Raw genomic sequence first — 14,702 nt, 5'->3', positions numbered from 1 at the left:
TTCCATCCATCCATCTATCCATCCATCCTTCCTTCCTTCTATCCACCCACCCATCCCCACCCATATACCCATTTATCCATCTATCCACCCATACACCCACCCATCCATCCATTATCCCCTCATCCATCCATCCATCCTCACATACATTCCTTGCTTCATTCATCCAGTGATTTATTGGTCATTTCCTCCATGTAGGTGCCAGGCTGTAGGGAGTGAAATGGATCAGTCTCTGCTGTCACTAAGCTTACAGTCCAGCAGAGGATAGAGACATGAAATAGGTGTCTGTGCATGCGTGTGCAGTGTGGGTACGGGAAATGGGAAAAGTAGGGAAATGGGAAAGTAAGGACTGTGTGGGAAATGCATAGAAGGGTGACCCTCCAGGGTCCAGCAGAGAAAGGAAGGCTTCATGAAGGAAGTGACTCTCCTTGACCATATATAAGCAACTTGAAGGCAGAGGTTGTGCTTTTTAGAGCCTTAGAAAAACAGCCACATTAATAGGCAGTTGATTGAGTGCCTGTTATTTATATGAGGTTACAAAGGGTTTTTAACTAGGGTTACAAAGAGGGATGGAAATGCAAAATAAATAGTAATGCAAGGTAATGGTTAATAGATGCTTGTTCACTGAATACACGGGTGAATGTGCCTTTACCAGCTTATATTTGCTAAGAAATGCTCCTAGCACATGTTAAATCTCTGACTCCCTGTGAATAAGAAGCTTAAGAAGGGCTCATCTGAGTTTTCACTTGATTCATGAATATGTAAGCAAGCTTGCTTTTAATCTCAAATTTTATTTTATTAGATGTATTTTAATTTATTTATTATATCTAAGTTTTTCATTTGGATCTATGAGAAATTTAATGAAAGCACCATCCCATCTTCTGTGTGATGGGTAGAGTGTAGATGAGGTGGTCCAGCAAGTGATGTCCTGGGTGCAAGACTCCTGAATAGCCAATGATAAGGGAGCTGCTGGGCTATTATGAGCAGAGAATAGTCCTAATTAAAATCACTACTGTGAATCATAAGCGTTTCTATGGTACCTTGACTTGTGCGACACCTTTACGTAAAGCCAGAGAGCTCAGACATTCTTGCAGCTCCCGGAGTGGGAGAGAAGCCGACTCCCTGCGAGGTAGGGCCATAGGTCTTGCCTGCCTCATTTTACAGCAAGAGAGGCTGCAGGTTTGGTTGGAAATGTAATAGCTGCTCAAGGTCAGGCTGCAAGCCAGTGGCTAAGGCGCTTGATGAGTTTTCCGAGGGATGGCCTACATTTGCACCAGTCTGCAGGCTCTCATTCCAGTTGGCAGGGGTACCACCATGGGGTGTCTCAGCTTCCAACCGGTGGGAAGAAGAGAAGCCAGCAGCTAGAGGATCCCAGTGTGTTCACACTCCCAATGAGGCCCATGGTAGAAACATTTTCCAAAATGATTTCCCACTTGCTAAAATTAATTTTTTTAAGGAAATCTGTATACTGGTTTATCTTTGGACATCATCATCATTTTGGATGGCAGCACAAAACTCTCAAGGTTTCCCGCCCTCCTCTTCTGCCTCTTGAGTGGGGTCCTGAGGCCCCATCGGCAGGTTGGAAGCATGGTGGGAAGGGTCCTCTCTCCTGGAGTCAGGTGATTGTCAAGGGTAAGGCTCTAGGACCAGTGAGGCACTGGCCAAGGCTCCCTTGGGGCTCTTGTGTGCGGATGTTTGGTGGATGCGTGTCCCCTGCTGGCCAGCTACTCAGTATCAGCTACTCTGTGTTGTTGGGACCGACTGATGGCACCCTGCCCACCACACTGCGGCTTCCTTTGCTGCCTGTCTACATGGGCTGCTGCTGTGATGAGCCCTGATTTATACCGTGTGCGTCGCCATCAGCCGTAGCCAGAGGAATGGCGTAAAGAACCTTGACCTGCCACAGTCCACAGGGAGGTTGGAGGAGAGTCTGGAAGTGTCAGGAAGGAGCCCAAGGGTGCCAGGTGAATGGGGCACCTCAGACTGGTGCAGCACTCACCAAGAGCCAAATCTTTGATTCCCCCTCAAAGGCCCTCCTCTTCCATCACCCTGTCCCCCCCCTACCAGCAGCTTCCCGAGAACTTCTCTGACCAGGAGTGGGAATTTGTTTTCTATGACACTGGATTTCTGGAGCTAGGAACTTCTCAGGAAGTCAGGTTGTGCAGAGGAGTGGCGAGGTTGGCACCGTATAACCGCGGAAGCTGCCAGGCGGCTGATAACTGTCTAGAGAAATGCAGACGATCCCCAGGACATTCAGCTCCATTTCTGGGGTTCATTTCTCTACTTGGGTCTCCTCTCCGGAAAAGGTCTCAATCAAATGTGCAGACTTTCAGTGGGCTCTGAGTCCTCTCCAGTAGAGAAGTCTGGGGTCCACTCTCCCCAAGGAAGGCTCTGTTCCCCACCTAGAAGGTGGCAGGGGAGCCCCCACCATTTTTGAGTGTGGCCCTCCCGCTCACCTCCTGATGGGATTTTGGGAATCCACCCCTTACAAATGTGAGGTTGCTTATATGCGGGACCAGTGTCCCTGGGGACTTTCTCCGCTTCCTAAAATAGGAGTTGTCATCCCCTATGATAAGGGGCACCATGAAGAGTGACCGAGAAAATCTAGTTGTTGCCTCTCGCTCCGAACGAGGACAGGAGCTACTGTTTGTTTCTCACCTGAGCCTAACCCCCGCTCCAGGAGTCCTTGGCCAGTGTCCTACGCATAGTGGGCTAAGGACACTTGCTGGCTGCTGGGGAAAAAGGGCCCAAGGCAGGAGCCCCAAGGTAGAACTTTGTGCCTCAAACCTGCCTTAAGGTCATCGCTGGGCTTTTTACCTCATCCTCTCAGCCACCTAGCTCCCCTGGCAGTACAACATCATTTTCTATCAAATGATGTGTCTGACATTTACCAAATTTTTATGTGACAATTTAGAAGGAACCAGTTGCATTAAACAGCCTTATTAATATTGCAGTAACATGATTAGGGGAACATCATGGTTGTTAGGCCATAGGGCCAGATTTATGAGCTCTGGGGAAAGGAGGCAAAGAGGTCTCTGTTGATCAAAACACCTTCAGCACAATCCACATTATAATGAATGAAAGTCAGAGACAAATCCCCCTGATAACAACTCAGCCCTGCACCGTGAGGGCAGTGCTGAGAGCACCTTGGAAAGTACGGATTATGCATTTCCATCTGGGGATGGCGCACAGCAGACTTGCTGCATTGTAGCATTAAGGGGTGTTAGGCTGCTTGGAAAGCCACCTCCGGCCAGGTCTGAGGTAGACCAGATGGACCCTTTCCAGTCACTCTGCTGGTGTTGGACTCTGAGCCTCTGTGAATGTTGTAACCGTCTTGTGGGGTGGGGTTGAGGGGCGGGCAGCATAGGGCAGGGGTCAAAATGTGTGCCTGGGGTAACACTTGTCTACACAGGGTGCCAGTGTCACCCAAAACTGCTCTGTGGCCTTGGGCAAATTGTCTAGGCTCTGGGAACCTGGGTGGCCTCCTCTGTGAAGAGGAATGATGGCATCACCTACTGCACAGGGTCACACTCTCATCCAGTGTCTGACACTTACTTCCTGGTTCCTACTGGGGTTTAAGGAGGACGTTACAGATCACTTCCGCTCGCAGGCCTAGTTAGGAACCCACTGGGGATATTTTGGCAAACCCACCATAGTTACTATGCCTTTTCAGGTCTATAGGAGACTCCAAATCAAAGGATGTGGCTCCTGCCTGGGGGTTTCCAGCCTTCCGGGGAGGCAGACATGTGGAACTCACTGGAATCAAACAAGGACCAATGCAGGGAGCGTCCAGATGGACGTGTTGTGCTATGGAAGGGCGGAGCCAGTAATATTTAATTCCGTGGAGGAAGGCAGCAATAGTGTAGCATTTGAGATAGGCTTTGAAGAACCCAACAGGATTTTGGCTTTGGCCAGGGGAGGAAGAAAGGGACTTTTAGGCTAGGATGATACCCTGCACAGTGACACAGAGGCCCGAGGATACACGTTTTGCAGGTGACCCACTGGGACTGGGTCCCTGCTGCGTAAGGCCATTTGTGGAAAAGGGCAGCAAAGCAAGCTGAGCCCAGTTAGTGGGAGGCTTTGGATGCCAGGCTAATGAACGCTTCATTCACAGGGCACTAACAGTGTGTGCTTGGGATTTGAAGGTCACCCTGGAGCAGGCATAGGGGGGCTGGTGAGGTTCTGTCCCAGGGTAGGCAACTCAGGGGAGTTGCATATGAGAGCAGGGGGTGGGGGACTCGGAGGTGGGTGTCAGTGATAGAACATCACCTCCCTGTTTATGTCCTGATCCTCCCATGGAAGCCTGGTGCTTGCAGAGTGCTTTACAAAGGTCTGCAGAGATTGGTGACATGTGACCTCTGCTCTCAAGGGGCCAGGAATGTAAAACTCAACCCTCGAGTGCCAGATGATGAGGCAGGGTCTACAGACTCTGGGGTGAGGGATGGGGGTCTGGAGGGTCTGGTGGGTAGGTGAAGACGGGGAGGGGAGAGGGGGCAGGTGTTTGGGCCTAGAGGGACACCAAGCCCATGCACAGATGGCAGGGAACAGCATAATATCCTTAAAAATTCAACTTTCCCATGACAGAGAGTTTTCTTTTTTTCTCTTACTATAAAACAGTACATGCTCATTGTAGACAAATTGGTAATACAGGTGGGCGGAAAAAACAAAACAAAACACAAAAAACAGGCCTTTGAAGCCCAATAGCTAAACATGGGTCAAGATGTGGGGCCTGGCATTCATTCTTGTCTTCATCCAAGCATTTCTTTTGCGGGCTTTGAGCTGGTTGGGGCCCAAAGCACGGCCCTCTGAGGCCTCGGTGAATAATTCCCAGGGGCCCTTCAGGTTCAGGGATGGGGCTTTGGTGGTGTTGGGGGCCACTGAGCCTGTGCAGCCACGTGGACGGCACCCACAGTGTGACCCCATGGAAGATTCCAGAGCTGGTGCTGGTGCCCAGAAGGAGGGTTCCCTCCCCCCAGCCTGGGGAAAGCACCACCTGGTACTCTTGTGGCCCCCAAGCCCTGCTTTGGAGGCAGCAGCTTCAGGACTCAAAGCCTCACTCTGGGCTTTGGTGGCAGAGACTTGCTAGAAAGCCAGACGAGCCCTTTCCAAGTAAAGGGAGGTTCTGGGAAGACGGAACGAGAGGGTTAGGGTCAGGGATGAGGGGTGGGGGGGAAGGAAGACGTTTTTGAGGGAACCTAGCAGCTTCTAGCTCTGGCCCCAGGCACTCGAGGCCACTTAGCATCCCTGTGTCCTCCCTGACGGCTTCTCTGGGCTGACCCCTCCTCCCCGCAGCCCTCCCCAGGCTGGCCGTTGCTTATGGAAAAGCTCCTTCCCTGCCTGTCTCCTGCCATCTGGAACATCTTCCTGAATCTCTCTGCCTCATCACCCTTCCATCTGCACCAAAGGTCATTTCTCTGATTCTGTTATTAATCCCGGCAGCGTTTACTGGGGTTTTTGGTCTTCCGTGTGGGAGAATATCGTTGTTCATGTCAAGATGGAGGTGACAGACGCAGGTCATGGCCTTGGATGGAGGTTATCACTCAGGCTTTTCTGCCGGGGAGCCTGAGCCTGAGAGACTGGGGAGAAAGTCATCATTTCTCGGCCCAGGTGAAGGGCAGCTCAGATGATTTCAGGATGTAACCCGCAGCCCCTGGGCTCCATGCCAGTTGGGCACAGAGACCTGGTGCCAGTGACTTCTCTGAGAGGCCAGGGCTATGACCGTCAAGGCCTGTCCCATGGGCAGACAGCATCTTCCCTTCTCGAAGGTCCCTCTCTGAGCTCAGAACGACTTGGCTCCATGCCTATTTGTGGTGGGAGCCTTCAGCAGCCAGAGGAAGAGGGACCTTTCAGTGCCTGGCACATGGCAGGCCAAAGAGAAGCCACCCTTGGGCCCCCAGGTAGCTGCATTCAGAATGAAGAGGCAGCTTGGGTCACGTGGCAAGGAGGGGCTCCCAACTTGGGTGCCCTGGAGTCCACTATGGACGGAGAGCCTCCCCAGGTGCCCCTCCCTGGGTGGGCCAGGCAGCCTCAGTGCAGCTGCTGGGGGGATCTGTGAAGGCAGATGGTGGGGTTGGGGTCGGGATGGGGCCAAAGCTGTGTGGGCCGGATCTGGAGACAAAGGGCGGGCAGGAGAGAGGAAGGAAGCAGGCAAGCTGGCTGGGTGGGGAGGCTCTCGGGCCTCCTGGGCCCCCCGGGCACTCATCACCTGTTCAGCTAGCACGAGGGTCATGTGAAGTTTTCGGTCAGAGTCAGTGTGTGACTGCCAGGTGATGAGATGGGGGTGGGGGGCAAAGGTAGCTTCCCCTCCGTATCTGACGGACTCTCCAGCTCGCAGCTCTGCGACCTTGAGGCACTTGTCCCCTGTGAGCCGCTGTCTGCTTCTCCACGGAATGGGAGCCATGGCAGCTGCCTGGTGGGCTTGTGCGGCTGAAAGGCGGGGCCTGCTGTGGCTCAGATGAGCCAACAGGGCCCCTGGCCTCACAGAGCCTACCGGAGCAGGGACAGCTCAGCCTGCTGAGCGTCTCAAGGGGTAGCCCACAGGGTGCGGGCAGGAGATGTGCTGGGGCCAGCACTGTGGGCAGACCCCCCCCCCCCCCCCGTGGTGGTGGTGGTGGGCCCCGCAAAGAGAGCAGGGCCCACTGAAGGACTCTGGGGCTGGGTGCTCCTTCCTGCTGGGCTGGAGTTGGCTGCCCTGCTGGGCGACACGGCACCTGCAGGGACGGTCTCCCCGGTTCCATCTGTGGCATCTGAGCCAGGGCCACCCCGGACCCCTGGGCACGGCTGTGCCTGTGCTGGACAAGGCAGTCAGCCTGGGCAGGCTGGCCCTGGGCTCCCACTGGCAGGACAAACCAGGCTTCGTCCTGGCTACTCTGCTTTGGAGCCAGAGGCGTGATTTACTCTAGAGAGTGTTTTTATGTTTGCCACTGAAGATTAAAAAAAAAAAGTTACTAGACAAAACAATTCTATTTTAATGCACAGCATTTCTATCTTGGGTTATTTTCTGTGTAGCACTTGCCTGTTACTAGTTTACTGATGGATTCCCTTGCTAGACTGTCAGCTCCCTGAGGACCAGGACAAGCCTGCCAGTAGGTCCCCAGGCCCGACAGCGGCACCTGGCACGGAGGGAGCCCCCAGAAGCGTGTGGAGAGCAGGAGAGACCAGCATTTGCGTGACCTCTTGGCATCTCCCTGGGACGTGGCCCTGCCCTATGTTTACACAGCTCCCCCTCGGCGGATCTTCTGTCTGCCCATCTTTCTCTTAATAGTTATGGATTATGGAAAAGAAGAACAAAGCCCATTAAGAGGTTCCCCTACATTTGATTTGAGGAAGTTTTCATCAGAACGGCTCCGTTTATTGGCCTTTAGCGTACAGCCTTATTCCCTTCTCTCAAAATGAATATTGCCTTGTCTCCTTGAGAAAAATTGATTTCACCCAGGAAGGAGAAGAGCAAACTCCCTCCTCCTGCTTTTCTTCTTCTTTTTTTTCCTCCCACTGAGACAGAATTTATCTCCTAGGTAGGTGGGGGGAAAAACAGGAATAATTGGACCAGAAGCTAATTCCCAGAGATTCATTGTCTCGAACGCTCCCACCAGAATGTGGGACGCTTTCCTTGAATTGCATGCTAATGATAAATGACAACTCTAACAGACCGTCACATTGAGATGTTTAGTCCTTCCTGCTAGGAGATGACACATTAATTTTCCCTCAGATTTACATTGGATTATTAATAAAATATCAGTGTTGGAATGTGACAAGTGAGGGTCTGTAGAAGTGCCAGGCTCTATTTAGGGGCACAGATTTTAGCCAAATGAGATGTCGGTGGGGTCAAACGTGACCCAGATGCTGGTGGCATTTGAAAGATCCTCTTTCCACTCCGCTGGGCTCAGGCTCCCATAACCTGGGCTGCACCAAGTAGCAGGGATAGAAGATTCTCTTTCCAGCAGGGATGAATCCAAAGAAAGGGGATGCCATATGTTCTTTCTCACTTTTTTCTTCTGCTCTGTCACTGACCAAACACTTTACGTGTAAGTGGCGCTTTCTGTTTGTTTTCAAGAAAAAAGAGAGGACATCGTTTGTTCCAGCCACTGAGTCGCTTGATGAACTCACTCATTTGACGAGCATTTGCAGAGTGTTTGCTGTTTACATGTTGCAATGGCAGGTGGAGGAGGCACAGAGACACCCAGTCTGGGTGAACCGGGCATGCCGGGTCTAAGTGATCACCCCACTTCTCTGCTCAAAACCCTTCAGTTGCTTCCCAGCCCTGCGAAGGTGAAGCTCAGAATTCTCAGAGGGGGTCGGGGGCTGGGGGCTGGGGGGGCAACCCCACTTGGCCCGACCTAGACAAAGCCTCCCTGTGTGTGCCTCGTGCTGCTTCTCCACTCTGTTCCCTGCAGTGGCGCCGATAGAGTTAATTTATGTTGTCTCAGGTCTTGTGTCACACTTGCTGGAACGTCCAGACTCCTCACTGTTCCTCCTTTGCCGCTGGTGCAGGTGCCCTACCTGGTTCATTTGTGTCTCTCATCACACTTGGAGCAAAATCCACGCTCCTCCAACCCCGGGCCTGCCCGGCTCTCTGGCCTCACCCTCTGCCTGCACACGCACCTGCTCTCTGCTCTCCAACCTGCTTCTCGGGCTGCTGGCCTTGCTGCTCTCTCCTTCCCTGGAGCCCTGGCCTTCACCTAGGGCCTGTTCAGATGCTGTGTCCCCGGGGGAGGTCTCCGGGCTGGCTGGCTTCCTTCTCCTCCTCCCACCCCGGCGGGCACAGGGCCGGTCTCTTCCTCCCGGATGGGACTGCAGGCTTTACACAAGCAGGGCTTGGGATGCTTCCGTCCACAACAGCACCTAGAGTGCCTTACGCAAATGCCTGGCCCATAATAGCTGCTCAATAAATATTAATTGAATAAATCACTGAATATCGTAATAGAATTTCAAGCGGAGTGCCCTGGGAGCTCTAGGAGAGGAACCATTAAGGAGTCCCTGCAGACTTGCTCTTGCCCATCTCTTCGTATGGGCAGTCTTTCCAGTGACCTCCAGCCTCCATTTAAAGGAACAAAACTGTGGTTAGCAGGCTGCATGTAGTGATCCTCAGGAAATACAGATTGGCTCCTGCCTCTGAGCGCCCGCAGCTTGAGCTGTCCCTCATCCTGCCTTCAGTCCTGCACAGAGGCGTCCTGGCCTGTGGATGGGAGAGTCTGGCGCCCACCCCCCAGAGGTCTCCCTGGCCTGGCCGTGTGGGCCGGGCTGTCCTTGGGGTACAGGGCGGTGTGCAGGAGTCGGGGTGCACACGGCACTCACTGCGGGGCAGCGCTGGTGCTGTCTCCACCTTTATCCAGAGAAGGAAAACAGGTGTTGCGAGACCCTCCACCGGGGGGCTTTTGGATCCTGGGGATCGCAGGCACTGACGGCTCGCAGCCGACGGGGGGCTTTTAGGCATCCGAATCTACCCAATCGTTTGTTTCCTGATAAGAAAGCCTCTTTTGCGATTTTCAATTTGCCCTTATTTTAATGAAAAGAAGCTGGGGTTGGACTGCCCAAGAAGGAGCTAATCAAATAAAGCAAATTGGTGTTACCTTCTCTTGGTCCCTATTATTTCTATGGCTCCAGCTGGAATTTATTATGAAAAGCAATTGGTTTTCATATCTGGCAGATAGCAGCCCCGGCCGGGCCTGACAGCCCTTTCCTCCCTATCATTCCATAAATAGCTCGCAGCGGCCAGACTGGGGTGGGCGGAGGGGGACATGGAATGCTCCCCACCAGCTTTCCCGCTCCTTGTCCCCCAAATCGTGAAGACCCTATAAACAAGTCAGAAGGAAACACCAGGTTGAAAGTTAATAAGCCAGCTCCTGTCCATGAGATTCGGGCTGTTGCTGTGTGGCTTCTCGGGGTTCTGTTTGGCAGCCTATCAACCTTGCTGCGCTCCAGCCATCAATTACTACTCTTGCTGGGTCTGTGTGCAAGGGAGATAAGCAGGGGAGACATTCCTTTTCCAGATTCTTTTCCTCTCTTTGCAACAAAAGGAAGAACTAAAGGAACAATTTAAATCAGGCTCAGATGATCCTTCCTTTATATGAAATGTTCTGCTGTGAGAGGGACCGTAGGCTCTGGAAGTGCCCCGGGTTGTTGCTACTAGAGAAGGAGAGAGGATACCTGGGGGATGTGCCAGGGATTTGTGGCAAGACGCCAGGAAAGGGTGTGGTGGGCTGGTTCACTGTTTCTGTCCTTACCAGCTATGTGACCTTGGGAAAGTTAATTACCTTCTCTGTGCCCTGAACCTTCTCATCTGTAAAACGAAGATAACAGTATTCGCCTACTTCAGTTGTCATGGGATTCACACGAGAAGTGGGTAGGAAGGGCTTTGCCTGCATCTGACATACTGTGAACGCTTGACAAGTGGCCGCTCTTGTTGTCATAGCAATTGTCATGCTGACTATTGACATTTTGGACTCGACCACGTACTTCTAATGGTACATTGAAATCAGGTCATTCTGTGTTGGAAAGATCAGAAAGAAAGGTGTGGGTACATGTGTGTAGGCTGCAGTGAAGAGTGGCATTTCTTATTCTCTAACTGCCCACCAGAATGGAGATGAGCCCTGGGCTCAGGACCAGCGTCCCCTGCTCTAGGACACACTTTGTGCCTTGTCACAGGAGCCTGTTTCACATTTGGGGTCAGGGCCTAGAGGCCATTGGAACTGCAAGAACTGCATTTCCCTCTACCCAGGTCCTTCTCTGTGCCTCATGGTGCGAGGGATGGGACCAAGGGCAATGAATAGAAGGGGAGGAGATATAGGGGGAACCTGCCCAGGTTTGGGTTCTAGCTGGAAAAGGGGACGTTCTGGAGAGGCTCACTGTTTAGAAGCCATCCAGACACTGTGTTGGGAGGCTTGCTATGAATGAGGACACCATCTGTTCTCCAAGGGAAGCCACAGGGTCATATATGAATTCAGCAGAACAATAGCCGATCAACCAGATCAGAGCTTTACTGCACAAAGTCTGCTGCCTCTAGGCCAGGCCAGGGGAAGGGGCCAATGAGAGACCCCAGGAAGCCCACGGATGCTGGGGGAGCAGGCTGGATCTCAGTTGTCTGCATGGAATTTAAGGTGGTTGTCAAGGTCCTGGAAATGATCTGTTAGTGACAGGGAAAGGGAGGTTCTAGGAGGAAGGATCATGGACCTGAGCTGTTTTGGGCACACTGATTTCTAAAGTTAGACTCAGGCTCAGGAGAGTATCCAGACCATTCCTTTTGTAGGATTAATCTAGCCTTGGCTGCAACCCCCAGTGGCTCCATAAATTCCTATTTAATATCCACACCCAAAACCTCTCAAGAACACCTCACTCCTCTGATCTTCAGTTACCAATTTTCTCCTATGTACCTAATTTGAAAAATCTGTTTTGCCTTAAAGTGGTGGGTGAGTGTGTGTGTGCCTCAGTGCTTATAGACAGATGGCCCTCTTCCGTGGGTAATGTTCCAGTTGTACCCTACAATATGCCATTTCATTACACCCGAAGTCTCACTATCATTGTCCCTGGTAGTGGAAACCTACAAAAAGGGGCCAAGTTTGTTATCATTATTCGTCATGAAGAACATGTATTACATGGTGGGTAGCACACTGGGCACCTTGCATGCATTATGTCTACTAAACAGAGAGATCAAATAATTTGTTCAAGGTCACACAGCTCATAAAGAGCTGAGCCAAGATTGTAACCTCGGGCTCACTTCAAATCCCATGATCATCTTTTTTTTTTAAACTTCTTATTATGGAAAATTTCCAACATCTATAAATATGGACAGGCTAGTGTAATAAACTCCTATGTACTTATCATTTACTTTCAACTATGGCCAACACATGGCCAGTCTTGTTTCATTCACATCCCCCACGCCTACCACCACACACATTGTTTTGAAACATATTTTAGACACTATACAATTTCATCAGCAAATGCTTCAGTATACAGTTCTAAAATATAAGGTCTCTTTTTAAAAAAACACTTCTGCACTACAATTATCACTCTTAAAAATTAATATTTCTAAATATCATTAAATATCCAATCACTGTTGAAGATTCCAATAGTTTCACAAATGCTATATATATATATATATATATATATATATATATATATACATACACACACACTTTTTTTTTTTTTAACAGAGTGTTTGTTTGCCTTAGTATCCAAGTAAGTCACATTGTGACTGGTTGACACATCTTTTGTCTTTTTTATCTATATATTTCTACGCTAGCATTCCCTTTTTTTTTTTTTAAAGATTTTATTTATTTATTTGACAGAGAGAGACACAGTGAGAAAGGGAACACAAGCAGGGGGAGTGGGAGAAGGAGAAGCAGGCTTCCCACTGAGCAGGGAGCCCAATGTGGGGCTCGATCCCAGGACCCTGGGATCATGACCTGAGCCGAAGGCAGACGCTTAATGACTGAGCCACCCAGGCGCCCCTACTCTAGCATTCTCTTATTCTCTTTTTTCACTCAATTTTTTTGAAGAATCCAGGTCATTTGTCCTGTAGAGCTTCCCACAATCTGGATTTTGCTGACTATATCCCTATGGTGTCGTTTACCATGTTCTTCTGTCCTCTGTGAATCTTATAAAGTGGTAGATCAAGAGGTCTGAATAATTTCAAACTAAAATTGTTTTTCCTACAACAAAATGTTCTATCAGGGACACATCCTGTCTGGTCTCTCTTTTGTGATGTTAGTCACTGTTGATGATTCATTAATTATTAGGGGTTGCAAAATGGTGACATTTTAATTGTCACTTTTTCATTTATTGGCGGGAATACTTTTACAGAGAAAGTCCTCTTTTTTGTGATTTGTTAACTCAAAGGAACAGTTGGTACAGGAAAGGTAAGATAAATGCCTAATTCTTCCTCCTAATCCTTTTTTAGTTTTCAAAATAATGTATCGGTTCACTAGCCTCCTCCAACAATGATCACTTAGTTTTCTTATTTACATGCTTTAGTTTCATTATGAACTTATGGATTTAAATATATTTAATGTGTTTTAACCCAAAGCAATTGCTATTATTACTGGTGCTCAAATGGGCCCATTTTTGGAGCCTCTTCAAGTTGGTTCCTGAGTCCTTTTTATATGATTTAAAATCTTTGGGGCGCCTGGGTGGCTCAGTTGGTTAAGCGACTGCCTTCGGCTCAGGTCATGATCCTGGAGTCCCGGGATCGAGTCCCACATCGGGCTCCCTGCTCGGCAGGGAGTCTGCTTCTCCCTCTGACCCTCCTCCCTCTCATGCTCTCTGTCTCTCATTCTCTCTCTCTCAAACAAATAAATAAAATCTTTAAAAAAAAAAATCTTTGACACAGCTCACATCATACTTAATTGTGAAACTGAGTGTTTTCCCTCTAAGATGAGGAGCAAGACAAGGGTGTTTATTCTCACCATTTCTATTCAACGTTGTACTGGCAGTTCTAGCCAGTGCAATAAGGCAAGAAAAAGAAAAGGCATCTAGAATGGAAAAGAAGAAGTAAAACTCCATAGGTGACTTGATTATAAATGTAAAAGACCCTAAAGAATCTGCAAAAAAATTTTACTGGAACTAATAAATGAGTTTAGCAAAGTCATAGAATACAAGATCAATATGCAAAAATCAAATTGTGTATCTATCTATAAGTGGAAATGTGGGAATGAGCAATCCAAAAAGGAAATTTAAAGTAAACAATTCCAGTGCTCACTTTAGCAGCACATATACTAAAATTGGAATGATACAGAGAAGATCAGCATAGCGTCTACACAAGGATCACACACAAATTCATAAAGTGTTCCATAGTTAAAAAATAAAAAATAAACAGTTCCATTCACAGTAGCATCAAAAGGGATAAAGTACTTAGATAAATTTAATTTGTAAAGTATAAAACCTGTACTACAAAGTCTTACTGAGAGAAATTAAAGATTTACACAAACGGAGAAGTACTCCATGTTCTGTGATTGGAAGTGATTAGAAGATTCAATATTGTTAAGGTGGCAGTTCTTTCCAAATTGACTTTTAGACTCACTGCAACCTCTATAAAAATCCCAGCAGGAATTTTTGTTGTTGCAGAAATTGTCAAACTTACCTTAAAAGTTTCTACAGGAATACAAAGGACCTAGAATAGCCAAAACAATTTTGAAAAGTAAGAGCAAGGTTGGAGGACATATAGTCCCTGACTTCAAAACTTACTACAGAGCTGCAGCAATTGAGACAGTATAGTACTGGCATGAGGATGGAAAACAGAGCCAAGTATGAAGTCTAGAAATAAAGTCTTATGTTTATGGTCAATTCATTTTCATCAAACATGCAAGTGTAATTCAGTGGGGGAAAGGATAGCCTCTTTTTTTTTTTTTTTTAAACAGAAACAAAAACAAAAACAAATGGTGCTGGAATAATTGGATGTCCATGTGCCAAAAATCAGCTTAGGCCCTTACCTCACACCGTACACAAAAGTTAACTCAAAATGCATCATAGACTTAAATGTAAAAGCTAAAACTCTAAAGCTAGGAAGAAAACACAAGAGAAGATTTTTGTGACCTCAGGTTAGGAAAAAGAAATCCTAGATATGATATTGAAAGCATGATTCATAAAAGAAAAAAGTCAATAAATTGGAATTTTACCAAAGTTAAAAACTTTTGCTCTTTAAAAGAAACCCATAAAGAACAGGAAAAGTCATGGACTGGGACAAAACATTTGCAAATCCAGTATCTGATAAA

General features: G+C 48.6%; 1 protein-coding gene and 1 non-coding gene across 2 annotated transcripts in view; both read left to right on the top strand.

Annotated features, from left to right (window-relative positions):
* LOC118020052 (calmodulin-binding transcription activator 1) overlaps nucleotides 1-14,702 on the top strand; it is a 642,738-nt gene that overhangs the window by 198,570 nt on the left and 429,466 nt on the right. The gene's annotated exons all lie outside the window — the stretch shown is intronic.
* LOC118020431 lies at nucleotides 13,683-13,789 on the top strand. Its single transcript, XR_004681872.1, has one exon. It is a non-coding gene; the product is annotated as a U6 spliceosomal RNA (small nuclear RNA).

Source organism: Mirounga leonina, unplaced genomic scaffold (assembly GCF_011800145.1).
Source record: "Mirounga leonina isolate KUSES-001 unplaced genomic scaffold, KU_Mleo_1.0 Mir_173, whole genome shotgun sequence".
NCBI classification, from domain to species: domain Eukaryota; kingdom Metazoa; phylum Chordata; class Mammalia; order Carnivora; family Phocidae; genus Mirounga; species Mirounga leonina.
The sequence above is the reverse complement of the archived record's forward strand: the minus strand, read 5'-3'. Positions and strand labels throughout refer to the sequence as shown.